We start from the raw sequence: 19,574 nt of genomic DNA, 5'->3' as shown, positions 1-19,574 counted from the left end.
CTTCAATGAGGTACTTCATGTCCATATTGACATCTGCTTGGACTTTACATGGTGTTGCCTGAACTGAAAGCTCCACTTGATGCAAAATATGCAGCCCATTTGTTGACTACTGCTGTCAGGGTTCCAACTGGTGCCCTAATTAAATTAGAGCTACAGGCATGTGCATTTATAGAATTGTATTGTGCTGAGATTTCATCCTTCTAGATCAGGGATGTCAAACTAGCAGCCCATGTGCCAGATGACTCCTGCGCTGGTCACCCCACCCCCATTTTAGCGAAGGGGGGAAGTCATGATAGGTCATATAATGACAACATGATGATGCAAGCTTGACACCCTGTTTTAGATTTAGCATACCGTGGATATTTTATGGTATTGTTGTAGATATACTTTAGACATCTCTGAGTCTTCCTGATTACAGTAGGCATAAACTGAACAAAAAAAATAATGAATGAATGAATGAATGAAGCTATACATGTGAATGTAAGAGTCAGGTGACACATTCCTTAAAGGGTGTTTATTTAAAACAACTCTATTTTTTTCAGCAAGTGCTATAACAGAAGGAACTTTCTCCCCAAAAGACTTTCAAAGAAAATTTGAAGATTTGAAGAAAGCTTCTTTTCAATATCTCAATTTATTTCACAATCATATTTATTTTTGTTTAGATAATGCTCAAAAATCACTTCCACTTCCGGGACCGAATGGTGATGGACGTGTAGTCTGCCAATCGCTCCCTTGGCAGGCTCCGAAAGGAGCACAGGAGACTCGAGCGAAGGGTCTCCTGCCGAAAGGCGGCTTGCTGGGACCCCCCGTAGTGGTGACAGCCAGTGGGGGTGTTTTTCCCAGCTTCGCCTAGGCGCCAGGGAGCAGTAGGGGGGCGAGTGATATCGCCTCTTTGCCGGACGGCCCTGGGAGGTTTCAGATCAAAGGAGAAGCGTGGCTGAAGGCTGGAGGCGCGGATCCCACCTGGTGCTCTTTGCTTACTTTGAAAGAAAGCTACAGATGTGTGTGAGTTGGTGTGCTCTGGCTTTTGAAATGGAAATTAGAGGGGGGTGGTTCTTCTATTACCCCCCCTCAGAATAAGCGGCATTTAAAGGGACTCTCTCGGAGAGAGAGAATAATGACTGATTAGTTACTCGGACAGTGAATGAGAATGGCGTTTTACAATTGCCAGAAATGATTTTAAAGCTGACCTTCGCCTTTAAAAAAAAGGGAAAGAAAAACTTTTTGTGACTTCTCTCCCTGTGGAAGGGAGGGCCAAGATGGCGCCCGCCCTCCTTCCTTTGTCTACATATGAATGAAACTTGTCCTTTGAAACTGCTCCCAAAGAGAAAGTAAAGAAAAGTGGATTGTTTGTTGCACTCTCTCAAAGGGAAGCTGGGACCTCTTTCTGTATGTGGCTCTTCTGAGCTTTGATTATTGGAATTACTTCTTGGAGTATCTCTCTCTTGGAACTGTGGGTTTCCCTGCTTTTATTTGCCTTTTGAGGCCAGCTCCGCTGTGGAATCCCCGGACACCATTTTCCCTGGAAAGGATTTGCATCTCTGAACCTAGTAAATGGCTGCAAGAAAACCACCGACGGGCAAGGCGCACTCAGATCCCTCATCTGCTGCCCCCAGCCCCACAACGCAACAGTCCAAGATCACCTCATTGTTGCAGAAAGGAGGGGCTGGAGAAGACACAAAGGAACTATCTGTTACGGAAATGTTTAAAGAACTTATGAGGGGGCAGAATGAAATGAAGAAAGAAATGGCAGAGGTTAAAGAAGAGCTCAGAGACGTTAAAGAACATATTGCTGGAAATAAGCAGAGAATTATGGAGTTGGAGGAGAGAGCGGCGGAGCTGGGGGAGGAGCTTAAAGCAACACGCAAGGGAAATGGAGGTGTAGAAAATTTTCTGACAAAAATAGAATTTGAAAGAATGTCCTTTTTTCTTAGATTCCAGAACCTGCCAGAGGAAGAAGACGAAGATCTTAAAGAAATTATGAGCACAATTTTAGCAGATTATATTAAGGGAGATAAGAAACAATTATGGTGGGATATGGATCTAGCATATAGGATAAACTCAGCATATGACAGAAGTCACAACGTTCCCAGAGAGGTACATGTTAAATTTGTCAGGAGATCCACAAGGGATGAGGTGCTTGCGACCCAAAGGGAGAGACCATTGAAATGCAAAGAGGAACAGGTCACCATTCTCAAACAGATCCCCCAAAAAATAAGAGAGAGAAGGAGGAAATATTCCTCCTTATCAAAAAAATTATACAACATGGGGGTCTGGTTTAAGTGGCTGTTACCAGAGGGGATGATGGTCTTCTGGGAGGGAAATAGGATCAGAATTAATACAATTCAAGAGGCGGAAGCCTTTATTAAAAAGAATCTTTCCCCCCCAGAGGAGGAATTTAGTGGAAGTAGGGAAAAGGACAGCAAGATGCAAGATAAGGAGGGGGGGCGTTGAGGCCCCTTCGGGGGGCAGGGAAGAAGAAGCAATATCGATCACAAAAATGTGCTTAGATCACAAAAATGAATGTATTTGGAATAAATGTAATTGTTGATACTACAAAAAGTAACAAAGAAAAAATAGTAGAGCACATGTTTGATAATATTGGTTAAATTTGTTCTGATGCTTTCTTTTATATTTTATTTTTAAGATTGTTAAATCTGTGAGTTTCTTGGGGGGATTTTCGCCACCAGTGTGGAAGCTGCAAAAAAAAAATTTGTACACCCTTTTACCCTTCCCTATATATTTTAAAATCAATAAAAATTTTGCAACAAAAAAAATAATCTTTAAACTTTCACTAATAACTAAATGTTAGTATCCTCTGTAAAGATGCCATTGTTGTTGTTAGTTGCGAAGTCATGTCCAACCCATCGCAACCTCATGGACAACATTCCTCCAGGCCTTCCTGTCCTCTACCAGACTCTGGAGTCCATTTAAACTCATGCCTAACTGCTTTGGTGACTCATCCACCCACCTCATTCTCTGTCGTGCCCTTCTTCTTTTGCCCTCAACTGTTCCCAGCATTAAGCTCTTTTCCAGTGAGTCTTCTTTCCCATTAGGTGGCCAAAGTGTTTGAGTTTCATCTTCAGGATCTGGCCTTGTAAAGAGCAGTCAGGGTTGATCTCCTCTAGGACTGACCGGTTTGATCACCTTGCAGTCCAAGAGACTCGAAGGAATCTTCTCCAGCACCATAGTTCAAAGGCCTCAATTCTTTTGTGCTCAGCTTTTCTTATGGTCCAACTTTCACAGCCATACATTGCAACTGGGAATTGCAATGTATGGGAATTGTACATTTCCCATACATGTGAAATATATGGGAACTGTAAAGATGTAGGAAACAATAAACTTAAGAGATTAATTTACATAGTAAATTCAGCATTACAAACTGGCCAAATGTGTTTGCAAATGCCCTGTACTGCATTCTATATACCTCTTGGTATCTGTACCCTATCTTTAACTGATCTTCAGTTAAATACAAAGAGGAAAATATTGGAGAAAACTCTTCCCAGTTGGCTTTTTTTTACACTGCAGCTGTTACTGCTACTGCTAGGAATAGAATGCTGATGTTGAGAAAATGTTGGCGAAAATTTGGAAAAAACCATTTATCCGATTTTCTGCCCATAAATTAGGTGAAGAATTTCAAAAAACAGTTGTGCCCAGCTCTAGCTATATTGAAAATAGGTCCATTCAGGTAAGTCAATTTCAGATGTGCAAATTAGTCCAAACAAACATGGATCTTGATAACTTCACTGGTGGATTCAGCCAGCCTTCCTTGTTCCTGCTGCACCACCAGCAGGAATGAGATCTGCTGTTTTCCAGCATAAATGTCAATGTTTAAAATTGCTACATTTTAAAAAGGAAAAAAATAGAAATGAAATTGTTTGAAAAACACAGATGAAATATGTTTATAACTACTGAACTTTATGGATAATGAACTCAGGCAGAGACTTTTTGTTCCAATAGTTTTGTAATAAAACTTTCCTTCACACTCAGCCATTTGTTGAAATTAACTTCTGAACCCTTCGATATTCCATTACATCCCACACAGCCATTTGTTGGCAGCCAGAAAATATTAGAAATACAAAAGACCTAAACCCCACAGGAGATTTTACACCTTGGTAGGCACTGTCCCTGTTTGCAAAGCAACACATCAATTTCCCTTTCTCTGACAATATGTTTAATCTGTGTTTTTTCACAGTACGCCTTAAAATAAGCCATTAGAAGACATAGTGTTTTCCTTGGGTTGATGTATTATATACTATGATAAAAATGACCTTTAAGACATGAAGAGAATCAGGAGAAATGACAACTGTTCCTAAACCTCTGAAACACTATAGGATAAAATAAATGTGTCATAACCATTGCTTGTTTACAACCAAACAACTGAAAATAGACTGTTTAAGATCTACCGTATTTTTCGGAGTATAAGACAGACCTTTTTTCCTCAAAAAAGAGGCTGAAAATCTGGGTGCATCTTATACACCAAATACAGCATTTTTTGCCTCCCAAAGCCCTGCCCCTTCACCAAAATGGCTGTGCATACACTTATGGAGGCTTTCAGAGAGCTCCTGGGGGCTGGGGAGGGCAGAAATGAGCAAAAAACAGGCCTTTTTGCCTCCCCCAGGCCCCAGCAGCACTCTATAAGCCTCCATAAGGCTATGCATGCAATTTTTTTTGACAAAAAATGAGTCCCTTTTTGCCAAAAACGGGCCATTTTTTGCTCGTTTTTGCCCTCCCCCAGGAGCACTCTGCAATCCCCCCCCCCTGTTCATGCCTTTTTGGGGAAAAAATCTGGCCCGTTTTCGGGAGGTTTGCATAGTGCAAAAACTTTTTTTTCCTTTTGGAAAGCTCTTTAACTGATTGATGAGAATTACATTGATCAAGTGCTGTGCCAGCAGAAACTCCTACCTATCTACTGTAATTCTCTCTCTCTATCCCTCTACCTATCTAACTCCCTACCTACATACTGTATTTCTTTCTCTCTCTATTTCTCTCTCTCTATCCCTCTACCTACCAACCTACTCTCTCTCTCTCTCCCTATCTATCTTCTCTCTCTCTCTCTCTCTCTCTCTCTCTCTCTCTCTCTCTCTCTCCTTCTACCTACCAACCTACTCTCTCTCTCTCTTTCTCCCTTCCTATCTACTGTATTTCTCTCTCTCTCTCTCTCTCTCTCTCTCTCTCTCTCTCTCTCTCTTTCTCTCTCTCTCTCTCTCGTTTTATTTCTCTCTCTCTATCCCTCTACCTACTTATTTACACACACACTCTCTTCCTACCTACCTACTGTATTTCTCTTTCTCTCCCTCTGTATCCCTATATCTACCTAGCTACTTTTTTTAAAATTTGCCTCTTCAAAACCTTGGTGCATCTTATACTCTGAAAAATATGGTATCTTCCTTGAATCTAGAAAGTGATGTGTTTTTTATGATAATGCCTGAACTTAAAGATTTATACCCAAGATCCCTTAACCCTGTTTAAGAATTCTGTATCTTTTTTTTTTCTTTAAAGAGCTTTTTATTGACATCTGGATACTTATGGAAATACACTGAGAGGTTCATGAGCCTTTTTATTAAAATAATATACAAATGACTTTGTAGGAATCTTTCCAAGACACTTTATAAGAATGCCAAATTGCTATCAAATGTACTGGGGAAAATAACTTTGGTGTGTGTGTGGGGGTGAATAGACATATTAGACAACCCTAACAATGAACAGTTGAGGAAGATTTAAAACTGTTGGTGCTTTACCCGCTATCACTGTAGCCATCATAGGTATAAAATGACTTGGTTATTTAGGGAGTGACTACAGTTCAAATGTACACAATATCTTTACCATTGATAGTCAAGGCTATGCAAAATTAGATTATTCACTCCTTGGTTCACCAAAGCTTTGAAAAGAGCCAAAAACACCTGCTAAAAAAAGGAGAAGGCAAATATTTTTGCAAAGGACCTTGTAGGAGTTCCATCACTAGAGGTTTTCAAGAAAAATTTGGAGAATTATTTATCCAGGACAGGATAAGGACTCCTATCTCTGGGCATTGGGGATGGGGGGGGGGAAGGTCCCTTCCAGCCCAATGATTCTATGATTCAACAAAGAGGCCCTAAGTATCAGAATTTGATTACTGGCAAATAGCTAAAGGTATCAGTGCATGAATGATGTGAATAAAACAAGTAATTGTTTTGAATGACTGAATATAAAAGAGGCCATAAAGTCTGTTGCATGGTGGATATGAGAGCCAGTTTGATCTAGTGCTTAAGGCACCAGGCCAGAAACCAGAAGGCTACGATCAAAGCTGCTTTTCAAAAGGCAAGTGTACTTTCTTGGTTTTTTCCTTGAAAAAGTTTCACTTCTCATCCAAGAAGCTTCTTCAGTTCAGTTCATAACTGAAGAAGCTTCTTGGATGAGAAGTGAAATGTTTTCAAAGACAAAACCAAGAAAGTACAGTTGCCTTTTGAAAAGCTTCTTTGGGACAACCATGACCTGGATGATTGAGACTCTCCATAGACAGGAGATTATGAGTTCTAGTCATGCCTTAGGCCTGAAAACCAACTTGGTGACTTTGGGCCAGTTGGACTCTTTCAGTCCAACTCACCTCAACACAGTTGTTGTTTGTGGAAATAGGCAGAAGAAAGAATATTAGGTCTGTTTACTGCCTTGAGTTACTTACAAAGTAATAAGGGCAAAATCAAAATCAAATTAGCTCCTATTTCAGAGAGCTTTATGGCAATATACCTGGAGGGATTGAGAAGGGGAAAGGGGAAGGGGAAACCCAAATTCCCTATATCATTAAATGAAGAGAAAGGAGGGGGATTTTTTTGAACATCCATGGTGATGAGAGAGAGAATGGACAGATAAAAGAATGAAAAGTTGGGATTGCTGAAACGCCACCTTGAGAATCCATCAGAGAAAGTAAATAAGCAAGGACAACAATGGAAAGGAGAGGGGATGAGGAGGAAAAAGAAGAAAGGGTAAAGCAGAGAAAGTAAGGGTGGGGAATTAAGAGGAGGAGAGAGGGGAAGAAAGAGGAGAAGGGAGGAGGAGAGGGGAAGAAGAAAAAAGGAAGGAGGAAGGAAGGAGGTAGAGAAGGGAGGTCGAGAAGATGGAAGCAGTAAGGTTGTTGCAAAACAAGATGGAGCCACGGGGTGGCAAGAAAGTGACCCGAACTGTATTATACATGTGTATCAGTGACGTGCAGTGAGGTTTATGACTGGTGAGGCTGGTGACATCATCAAATCGCATGGTTTTTCCGATCGCACGGGCACAGCCCAACCGGAGAAGTTTCTCTTCTCAGAAATGTCAGAAAGAGACAGACAGGCTGCCACAGCTCCACTGAGAAGACATTTCTGAGAAGAGAAACTTCTCCTTTCTCCTCCCCCCCCCCACTCCCTTCTAGCACTGATGATGTTACCTAGGCATTTTTTGCATCGGGCAAGCCCAGATCCTTGCAAGGGGAAATGCAAAAAATGGCGAGATCGGCGCACTTGGGGCTGCTGCTGCGATGTCCAGGGAGGCTAAACCAAGCCGTGCGCCTCTCCCAGCCACTTTCGCGGCTTCCCGGAGTATTTTTTTTTTCATGATGAGAGTGGTGAGGCTCTGCCTCCCCTGCCTCCCCTGACTGCATGTCACTGAGTATGTGTGTGTGTATGTGTGTAAAAATGAATATAGAGACTATGATGAATAGACAAATGTTAAATAGCAATTATTAGAATGTATATCTATGAATAAATTTGAAAGGGAAAAATAAAAAACTTTTTACAAAGAGAGAGAGAGGATGGATAGGGTAGTGCCAGGAATTCATAAGCAGCAAGAAATCTCCAAAGCAGAAATGTGGAGAATATAAACGTTCAAGTGTCATTAATGACAGAGAGTAAAAAAAAAAAAACACAAAACAAGAAACAGAAAAGGGCAACATGGAAAGTGAATGCACTAAAGGAACTATATATTCTGCACCAGCCTTGCAAGCTCAGTGATTTTCAACTGCTTATAATAGCTTCCATTCCTGGGTTATACTAAATATTTAGCCTCCAACTGTGCTGCTCAAGTTTCTGGGAAGCCGAAGCGTGGTTCATGCCTGTCTTGGGAAATCTAACGGTCGGCTGGCTAATTCTGAGGTACACTGAGGGTAATCCCCCAATATTTTCCAAAGAAACCCAGCCTGGAAATAACTTGTAACTATGTAAGTGCAGGAATCCACATGCCACCTATGAACTTCTTTGAAACTATTATTTTTGTTCCTTTGAGCAAACGTATGGCCTTTGAAGTAATTTCTAAAATGTATCTTTTTATCCAGTTGAATGAGTACAAGCAAAAATAATAGGGGAGATTTTGTCTGCTTAGCACTCGTTTGAAAAGCTAAATGTTTTCTGCTTTTTAAGGTTCTATCTGCTTGCTCACAAACCCAAAATAAACCCCCTCCTATGTCCAATTTGTATTATTCACACAGCATAGACTGTCTCTCACTCATTTGCACAAAGTAGAGAATAAGATAGCTTGCCTGCTCTGGAGTTTAACAGTTTGGAATTGGCTGGTATTTATAGATGTGTGTAATAAATCTCATTTTGAGACAAAGGCGCATGTTGAAATTAGGCAGTAGGTCTAGCTATTGACATACCTATTACAGTTTGGAACTCTTGCTGTGTCTCATTACCTCTGATGTTACACTGTGCTTATCTAAAGGGAATGTAATAAAATCTGCCTCATAGGCTAGATTTTACATCATATCAGTTGTTTATAATGAAGTTTAGATCAGATGCATTGTGCTCGCATCATGGTGACTCTGAAGGATTTGGGTTATCTGATCAAGCAAAATCCAGTCAAGTAACACTTCTGCATCTGAAATTTTCAGTGTTACTGTATCTTGCCTTCCTCAGGATGATAATCAGTCATATTCCTTAGGGAGCATATTCCTGGGGATATCCAGGACTTTATTTTTCTTTTTGTGCTCTGTATGTGACAATTAATAAATAGTGAAAACTGCAATCACCAGTCAACAAAATAAATATGTTCTCAGAGTCTTTACAATCAGAAATGCAGCATTTTTTAAAATGAACTAACAGAACTCTAATGTCACCTAACTGTTGATGTAGCTTCCTTGCTGTTTTTGTACAGCAAGTTAAAATTTCAAGGGAACAGCCAGAAATGTAGAGAGACAAGACTGACAACTAGAGCCTGGAATGCATTTCCTCAAAAGATATGAAGCTATTGAAGTTTGTGTTGAGACTTCAAGGCACTGGTTTTTGAGCAAGGATTTCAGCAGGAAGTTTGATTCATTATACTCATTAAGATGGCTAGGTTTCTCCCCACCTCTCTTCCTCCTTTAAGGTACATCTAGACAGCCACATTAAAGTGTAGTCCACTGATCCTACAGTTAATCTGCTGATACTATCCTGAGCCATATTTTGCCTCAGTACCAAACTGGATTTGATGCTATTCTATGCATTGTAAAATGGAACAAGTTTAGGAAAGCAGAGGTGGTATTCAGCAGGTTCTGACCAGTTCTAGAGAATAGGTAGTGCAAATTTTAAGTAGTTTGGAGAACCAGTCAATGCCACCTCTGACTGGTCCTGATAGGAAAAGCAATTATAAATATCTCTACTCATAGGGTTGGGACTTAGCAAGCCTAGGGAGGTGCTTTGAATGGTAAGTTTAGTTTCCTGTCAAGCTCCCTAATCAATTGCAGGTTCAAGATGGCTTTGCATCTGCATCAGTCCAGCTGTTTCAGAACCCACATCCAAAATAGCCCAGGGGCATGAGGTAAAAGAGAATTCTTTCAAAAGAACACAATTCCTGTGTTGGGAAATAGGCTGGCTGAAATATCAAAGGAATGGCAGAGGGTAGAGGACTGTGACCTTTGTTTTATGTACACTCTGTACATGACAATCAAAGAATAGTGACAACTCCAACTGGCAGTCAACTGTGCTTCACCTTGTGCCCCTCCTCTGTTCCTATCCCGTCAGTCAGACTTACAGCATGTAGAGAATAATGGGATGATGCAGGAAGAAGCAACTAATGATCAGTGAGTTCACTCCTCAACAATTGCTGCAAGTCAGTGGCAGTGTTGGTCATAAATAATATTTCTGACAGTATGTATGAGTCGCTTGTGAAGAAAATGGCATTATTCTCAGGAATTAAAAAAAACAGTAGAATACATTTAGCCACACAAAACCTCTTGTGAACAGACAGGAAGGCCTTGTGCACTTATCCTTGATTGAACCCACCAAACCAGTGGTAAAATTCTTTTTTTTTTACTACCAGTTCTGTGGGTGTGGCTTGGTGGGCGTGGCTTGGTGGGCATGGCAGGGGAAGGATATTGCAAAATCTCCATTCCCACCCTACTCTGCAGCCAGCCAGAGGTAGTATTTGCCAGTTCTCTGAACTACTCAAAATTTTCGCTACCGGTTCTCCGAACTACTCAAAATCTCTGCCACTGGTTCTCCAGAACCTATCAGAACCTTCTGGATTTCACCCCTGCACCAAACTCAAGTAGCAGAATCTTGCATGCTTTAAACAGACCCTTTGAGCCACTTAGAATTAGCATTTATTCGAGGGTTAATCACATAACTTCTCTTTCAATCGACTAATAATGCCACACATAAAAGGATCCTGTACAGCCACTCTGAAAAGTGAAGTCAAACATTTCAGGGACAAATACCTCTCTGGAAGCCAGCTATCTGGCCTCATCTGCAGTCCAAGCCAAAATGGCCTTAGTGAGCAGTGCCCAATGAATGAAAGGGAAAGTTTGTGTCTACAGGAGCCTAAAATTGCCCATCCCACAAACACATTATCAGTCTGCTAGACTGAGTCCACGGCCAAGGTTTTGCTGGTTATAAATGACTTTAAGTCACCTCACTCTGAGAATGAGATGAAGACATACAGATGCTTTCCAGGTCACGTTCATGCCACAGTTATGGAGAATATGGATGATAGATGCTAATTCTTTTCAAAGAATTCTTGGGGAAAGTATAATTAACCCCAGAGTCTCTCTCAAATCTTGGAAAAAACTAGAACTCCCCTGCTGTCTTGAAGTCAATTAACTGATATCCATTCTGTAGATTATTTGCTTTTCTTCACTTCTTCCTTTCTTTCTAAATTTTAACTTGCTAGAAGCTAGAAGCCAAACTGGCTTCAGGAAAGGCAGCCAGATCCCATCCTGAGCTCCTCTACTTATTCCTTTCTTTTGACAAAGCCTGGAAAATTATTTATGAGCTGTGCTGAAAAATCGTAGATTGTTTTCTCTCTCTCTCTTTCTCTTTTGGCTCAAATCATTAAAAGCTCATTATATCTGAACTTGAGGAGGATACGTTCTGACTATTCTTTTTCCAAACTTGGAAAAATATAGGCATCTTAATAACTACCAGCCCAGTTCAATTCTCTTGATAAATCTGTAAGAAAAGAATAAAGTCAGATATAGGCTAATGCCAAGTCATGGAGATTAAGAGGATTTATAATTTAAGGATTTTTTATGCAATGATAGACAACAGCCCTTCATTCAGTTCCGCCATACAATGGCTTATAAAATAACACACACAAAAAACTGAAGAAGAGTGAGAAAATGTCAACTGTAGTTAGAATCATATTTTTTATCCCTAGATTAGCTTCATCAGTAGTTAAGAAATGTTTGTTCATTTTACCCATCAGACATAAACACCATTGGTCTGATTGTTTCATACATTTTCTTGGAGCACAGAATACTTTTTATTGATACTGTGCCAAAATAAAGTATAGTCCATCAATGAGAATTACAGTACATTAACATTCTTGCTTTTCACAAAAACAAATTTTCTTTTACCAAACTGAAGAAGAACTAATAGAAAAATGTGCAGGACAGATTTTATTTGCACTACTAATTTTTATGGCCCACTGGGTTCCTTCCAATTTTCTAAATGACATTTTTGCCATTAATTTGGGAATATTTGCTTTGGGTATATTGACATAGAATGAAAACTGCTTGCATGTGGATGATCTTTATGGGATTTGGATTTGGAGGTCCAGCTTTCCTTGTCCTTTTAAATTTCTCAGATACATATGATACCACTGAAGAAGATAACCTCAAGAGGATAGCTCAACAGCTCAAGAGGATCGAGAGTACTACAGTGGGTCTGCTTCATCCTTAATGTTGGTGCCAATTTATATAGGTGGGATATGAGCAGTAAAGTCCCTGGCCTCTTTTATATTTTGTCCCCCCCCCCCCAGGCTATTTAATATCTATATGGTTATACTCAGCTATGCTCTCCACTTCAAGCTCAATAACAGATATTATGGAAGTCCTTAACCTATTAGTGGAAGCTATACAGATCTAATAATGCAGTACAAGATTAAAATTGAATCCTGGCAAGACAGAGTCCCTGGCTGATAGTCCATCAAATAGCCACTCTGGTTATTCAGTAGCTCCACTGCTGGGATTCTTCCTAAAGAAGCATTTGTCAGGATGGATTCATGGAACCTCTGAGACCAATAGGTGCAAATGGGCCCAGAAATGTCTTTGCATAGCTGCAGGTAATATGCTAGATATGGACTTTCTTGGAACTGCCATGATCCCATTACCTCCAATTCGATTATTGCATATATTCTACATGGGATTGTTCATGAACATTATCCAGAAATTGCAATTGATATAGATCCCATCTGTAGACACAAATAATACTGATATTGTGAGCGCTACATTGAGTTTGACAATGGTTTTTGAAGGAAGTTAAGTTCTAGTTTAAACCAGTGGAATCCTAGAGTATATGAACCTGGAATGTCTTCAGGGGTATACTCTACGTCCATGATGGTGCCACAGGGGGCACGCAGAGCCCTCTCTGCAGGCACATGAGCCGTTGCCACAGCTCAGCTCCACCACACATGTTCATGCACCTACCACTGGCCAGCTGGTTTTCGGTTCTCTGCTGTGCATGCATGGGGGCAGGGTGCATACGGGAAGTGCACACACATACACAGGGCGCACATACAGGGGTCGCATATGGATGTGTGGGGATGCATGCAGGGTGTCACACGTGGGGGTGGGGAGGAGTGCATGGGTCACACTTGCATGCAGGGGGGAGCGGGTGGCATCACACACACATTGCATTATGGTGCCCGCGTGTTTTTGGCACACAATGACAAAAAGATTAGCCATCGCTGCTCTGTTAACTGTGACATCTATCTTTCTTTTGCTAAGGGCAGCATTTTCTTGGAAATGAAGGAAATGGGAGAAGCAGTGCTTTTCCATTGCTTTCCTTATTCTGTTGGGTCCTTGCTGCTCTCTGAGCTTGGTTGTTTTCTTGCAGTGCTTGAGGCAGTACTAATGATGTTACCTAGTTTTGGGCAATGAAACATCTGCAAGAAAACACCCAAATTCAGAGAGCACCAAGGGTCCTTCATTTCAACACTGAGCTACAAATATTCTCCTTCATTGTCCCGATTCTCTCAAATAAGCTCCCCACTCAAAAGTTCTGATTGCCCTGTACCTTAATCATCATCTAGAAAGCTGCTTTAAAAACTGTTCTGTTAAGGTCTTAGAGATTAATATCTCTGCTTTGCCTGCCATCTGTTTGGAAATACACTGTCTTAATTTTATATTATTTGTAATGAGCAATATGATGGGTTTTTATGGTTTTACTATTTAATGACTTGATTTTGTGAACTGTCTAGAGATGCACAATTGTGGTGGTATAGAAGTAATGGAAAATTCAATAGTCTTTCCATTTCGCATATGGTGATGACAGCAGGGCTGGAATTTCCATCTATTCTTCATCATTATTTTAGAGTTGAATTTAGCCTCAACAGGAATGTCAGTCCTCTATTATTGACAATTACATATTAAAGTTGCAATCTTGTCACTACATTTTAATAAATGAAGCCTATAGAAATAGACATTAGAGCTAAAAAGGACCTGAAGATTATTGTCCCCTGACTTTAGGAAACATCTTGCTGCATATTTAAAAATTGTTCCCAACTCAATATGACCCAGTGAAAGGAACTATTTCACAAACACAAAATATATTCTCAAAGAAACAACAACAGCATGGAAAATACAGAGTTTTATATGGGCTATATGTTAAGCAAAAGATGATCAGGAAGTACAGGAAAGTATGTTATCAGAAACAGAAATTATAATCCATTCATTCAGTTTTGAAGATTTGGCAACATTTAGATTAGCCAACATCTAGGGCTGAAGTAGAAACAAAGGATATAACAAGTAAGTACTTATGTAGCATATTCCTTAATTCATTTATCTAACCATTAACAATGGAAGCCTAAGAAAAATTAAAACAAGTTGGTGAATATCATTAATTCAAAGCCAGTCTGTGGCATTGCTAATTTATACTGCCTTTTTTATTTATTATGTACTTAATGCAATTTAGGTACTATGTGACTTCAAACTAAACCCTGATTGGCTCAGAACATAATCAACAAGAAAAATACAATCTGAACACAAGATAGGATGTTGTTGAATTCATTTTTCTTTGTTAGATAAGCAACTCACGGCATTTTTAGTCTAAAGGGGTCAGATTAAGCAATAAGGCATAATCATGTAAATATAAAGATATAGCCCTTTCAACCATTCCCAAACAAGGAAGTAAGAAATTGGCACTCTGTGAGATACAAAATAGGCAGAACTGGTAACTTGGGAGACTGTTAGAATATTGTTTCAATGTATGACAAGTCAAAAACACAATACTTTCCACAAAATGATTTTTTTTAAAAAAAATGAAAAACATGCCACCAAAGTAGTACATAATACATTAATCTTTGCAAAAGGAACATTAAAAAAGCAACGTCCTTTAAAGCAGTGGCCCCCAACCTTTTGCGCACCAGGGACAGGTTCTGTGGAGCGAAGATTTTCCCATGGACTGGAGGGGGCATGGTTTCGTGTGCTGACTGCATCCCATGGATGGGGATTCATTTGTTTGTGTGGCCTGGTTTCTGGCATACTGCAGCCCAGTGCCAGTCCACAGACCAGGGTTGGGAACCCCTCAAGAGGTGGTATTCAGCCAGTTCTGACTGGTTCTGGAGAACCAGTAGCGGAAATTTTGAGTAGTTCGGAGAATTGTCAAATACGTTGATCCCATCCCCACTGCTTCCCAGCCTCCCAGCTGATCTTCTTTTGTTGCCCCGAACAGGAGAACAGAACTGGAAAGCAGGTTAGTGGGATGGGGAGGGAATGGGGATTTTGCAGTATCCTTCCCCTGCCACACCCACAAAGCCATGCCATGCCCACAAAGCCACACCCACAGAACTGGTAGTAAAAAAAAATTGAATCCCACCACTGAACTCCTCCTTTAAAGTACATGCCTAGACAGATCATATTATAGTTACCAACTCATGTATTCTGTTTTAAGACCAAAAATCCAGAAGATCAGTAAATTATAACAATAAGTTGGAATGGTCCCTGTATTTCTTCTTTGCTTCTTGTGATTGCCTGGATTTTGGCAGCCCTCCTTGGAACTGTGAACTCTGCACTGAATTTTCAAAGTAAGTATGATTGAATGGCACAGATGTTCTGCCTAAGCAGACTTGGACTCGTTTGTGTGTTGATTCATCCAAATGTAAAGGACCCATTTTTAAATAATTGGGAAAATTAAAAAGCAAAAAAAGATATATTGAATGGATGGATTTTAGCCTGGAACATACTCATTCACACACACACACACACACACACACACACACACACACACACACACACACACTTAAAATCTTTATGCTTTCAATAAAAGTTCCTAGAAATGGTCCAAAGAGAATGTTATTGTTCTAATGAACAGAAAAACTAGCTGCATGGTCAATACTTCCACAGCTGCTGTTTTCCTTTCTTTCACTTTGTATGAAAGACCTTTCATACAACGAAATCCTGCTGCTCCTTCCCTCTTTGTCCTATACCAGGCTATCTGGATGCCAAAAATATTCATATTGGTTGCCTTTGTCAGCATCCATGTCTGAAAATTTCAGAGAATTCTGGTCTTGATTGTTTTCTGGATTGAAACCATTTGGGAAGTGGACAAGATTGGCTTTTCTCTTTGTTGTCTGCCAGAGAGCAAACTTCCAGGAAAGGAAAAAAATAGAAGAGAAACTAGACTAATTGAAAAGATGCAGTAAAAACATCCACCACTGATTACCTCTTTTATTTCTTCCTTTAAATATGGGAAATGTTGCAGGTATGGGCAGTGGTGGGATTCAAATAATTTAACAACTGGTTCTTTAATGATTTCTTCCAACAACCAGTTAACCAAACTGCTCAGAAACTTAACAAGTTTTCCTGAAGTGGTGCAAACTGGCTGAATCCCACCACTGGATATGAGGACAAATAGGTAGTACTAGTTTGCTCATGCAAGCAAGCAAGCAAACTCTGCCTGTAAAAATGAAAAATGAAGTATACCTCTTGTTTCTTTGAATGTATATCTGCAGTCTGTAGATGAGGCTTTGTAAAAAGAATTTCTGTGAAATGGACTTAGGCAATCCACATCTTGATAATGACATAAAAGCAATGTGCTGATCGTAACATCCTTAGAAATGAATCTATTTCAGATACAGTCCAAATTCTGAAGGATTTATCTCAATATAGTTGTAATACAAGAAAGAAAATGGACTTCCCATTTCAATTCCTGTTTTATTCTGGTTTAAAACAGCAATTTAGCCAAGCACGTCAATATATTGAAAATATTCATCCTTTTGTCAAATTCAATGAGAGAGAAAGTAAGTGGACAGTTCATATACAACAGTGTCCAAACTTGGGAACTTTAAGACCTGATATACAACATTTGAGAAAGGGTTAAACATGTTTTAGGTTAAGAAAAATGGAAGATATACAAAAGGCAGAGGTAGCACCTCAGTTAGCTTTGGGTAGTATTTTATCCAATCACTAGTCATAGTGATCCCACAGATTATGGAAAGAGCCTTTTTGCCAGTTGTTTGATAGATCGCTATGATTCTTATCTAGAGTTATTTTCTCTTCCTTCCAAATTGTGGTCTATATTTTCTACAAAGAAGTTCAAAGAAAACAATGACTGCTCAATATATAATCTGCATAGTTTTCTTTATCTTATATATACCATGTTAGCTGCCATTTTTAATTACAGTTTAGTACTGATAGCAAAACATGGTCCTCTAAATCCACAGTTGTAATCAGCATTGTGAGGAGTGATGGGAAATACTATCCAACAACACTGAAAGGACAAATATTTATCTTGCGTGCACTAGAGTTTGACAAAAGAGAGAGAGAGAAAGAGAGGAGAATATGTTAGAAAATTGGAACTGTTTTTAAAATAAATGCATAGTGCTTTGATAACCTGACATCATGTTCATACTTTAAAATGTTTTCTATTTTGAGCTATCACTCTGTACTCTCTTCATTTGTGTTGATGGATTGAATGAAATCTGGGTTGTATTAATTTAATTGAAATGTGTTGCCTTGTTGCTGTACATTTTATTTACATCCTTATTGCAGTTTTGTGTCCATTACATGACTCACATCCATACCATTTCTTAACAGTGTAGTGTAAAAACATAAATTACATTTTTTCTTCTATTCAGCAACCAAGAAGTGAATTGATTGTTTTGTATATGGGTACAGACTAAAAACAGTGTTTGCTTTTCAAGTACAAGCTGTGCACGCATGCTCAGTTCAATGGAAATTATTCTGCACATGTGCAGAACTTAAAAAAAAGATGGCAGCGATGGTGGTGACGGCAACAGCAGTGACCAGGGAACTGGTTAGGGACATGGCCAGCCTGGGTCACTGCCGGTTCTGCAACCCAGGCTGGCATACCACTACCGGTTCAACTGAACCAGGCCAGTAGGAAACCACCTCTGGTACCATTGGAAGTAGACTGGACTACCAGCACTGCTAGGGCTACCCATATATGAATAGCAAAAATATATAAAACGTCTAGATGGCAACAGACAATGCCATTTCTTTTGTCTCTACCTCCAGCTAGTGGTTATCTGCCTTTTTTGCATTCCCAATCTAGGTAATGATCTGGGGATCCAGAGACAAAGGAACCCCAGATGCAATTGACTCTTAAAGCTCAAATAAAAAGAGGTCCTGTCCCTCCCCACCAGGATTTTGTTTCTTTGCATGTTCCCTATCCTTCAATATTGTGTGGGTTGCTGTGGCCAAGAAGTGGAGCTCTCACCTCACAATCAGTAGGTTGTGAGTTTGATCTTAGGTAGAGGCAGATGTAGGGTCTCTTGCTTGGGCAGAGGGATGATCTGCAAGGTTCCTTCGAACTGTTAATCTGTTAAATATTCACCCTTTCCTCCTTAGTTGAAGTAGTGGCACCTCCCCCCCCCCCCTTCTCTACACTTTTGAAAAAAAAAATGGGCAGATGGCAGAGCCAAGTACAAAATCAGAATTCAAAACAACTGCATAATTGAAAATCATACCTCTCCACTTGACAAAATACATGAAGCAAAATGTTTTATGCTTCACATTATATTCTCCCTGTGGCTCAGAAAAATCAGGTGCTTTCTAAATTTTCTTAGGAATAAAATGGGTTCAAAAGATTTAAGGCAACATTTTACCAGGTTCGTTCTTCCACTTCCTCCTAAAATGAGCTGAAAATTTTATTTTTATGTGATTAAGATGCTGTGACAAGTCCCACATAAAACCCTCAGAAGATAAAAAATATGATGTTTTTTGTTTTGTTTTACAATTGGTAAAATATGTTTTATCAATATGGAGTCCCGAGCTTCAAGGAAGGTGCCTACCCCTGCTTACTGGTTAGGTGACTGTTATAGAAATATGGGCAATCTAGAAGAATTTAAGATTTTAAAGCCTGGGATAATTTTGCAAGTTTCAAGTGAGATGAATAGGAAGATACGTTGCCCAAGGAAAGCAAGTTGCAATCAGATGATGCTAGTGGAAATGAGATACTGTATACCCTTAGGCCTGAAGTAATACTAAAGTCTAATTATAGCAATCAATTGACTTTAAACTAGAAAAGCTCTAAGCCCACATAATGAAGAAGTCATCAAGTGAAGAACAATAGACACGGAAATGCATGATAACCCTGCATTCATTATTGCCACTCAGTTTTCATCTTCTTTTCACATATTCATTGTGTTTATCTGGTTCAAATAATTTCTTCAAAGTTAATACCAGTCCTTCATCAGCCTCAAAATGAAGACACAAAATGCTAATTATCATCTGAGTTGCTTTTTCTCAGAATTGGTCATCTTAAATATTTGTTCTTTTCAAAATCAATCTGAGGATCCAATTCATTATACACTTGAATGTGAAATATACTCGTTGTTTTCTTTTTAAAAAAGATCTTTGTCTAATTTCAGGGACAGTTCATTTACTTATTTGTGACATTGTAAGATATTGATTTTTCTATTAGTTAATAAATGAACAATTTTTTTTTTTTGCTTACCTTGCTCATTTCTCTTGCTGTTGTGGAAATAATGCAGCTTGTGGCTTGTTTCTCCATTTTTTTGTAATGGTTGTTTTATTGATTTTAGTTAAACGTAATAGGGAAAATTGAATAAACAATAAGTAACATATTGAATAAAAATAACACTGAATTTTTACACAGATTTTTTTGGGACCATACATCCTATAAACAGTAATAAAGGGCTCTTTGTCAGATGCAAAAAATTCAGGA

The sequence above is a fragment of the Natrix helvetica genome (genome assembly GCF_964273705.1).
Source record: "Natrix helvetica genome assembly, chromosome: 4".
In the NCBI taxonomy this organism is placed as follows: domain Eukaryota; kingdom Metazoa; phylum Chordata; class Lepidosauria; order Squamata; family Natricidae; genus Natrix; species Natrix helvetica.
This window is presented reverse-complemented; position numbering follows the sequence as displayed.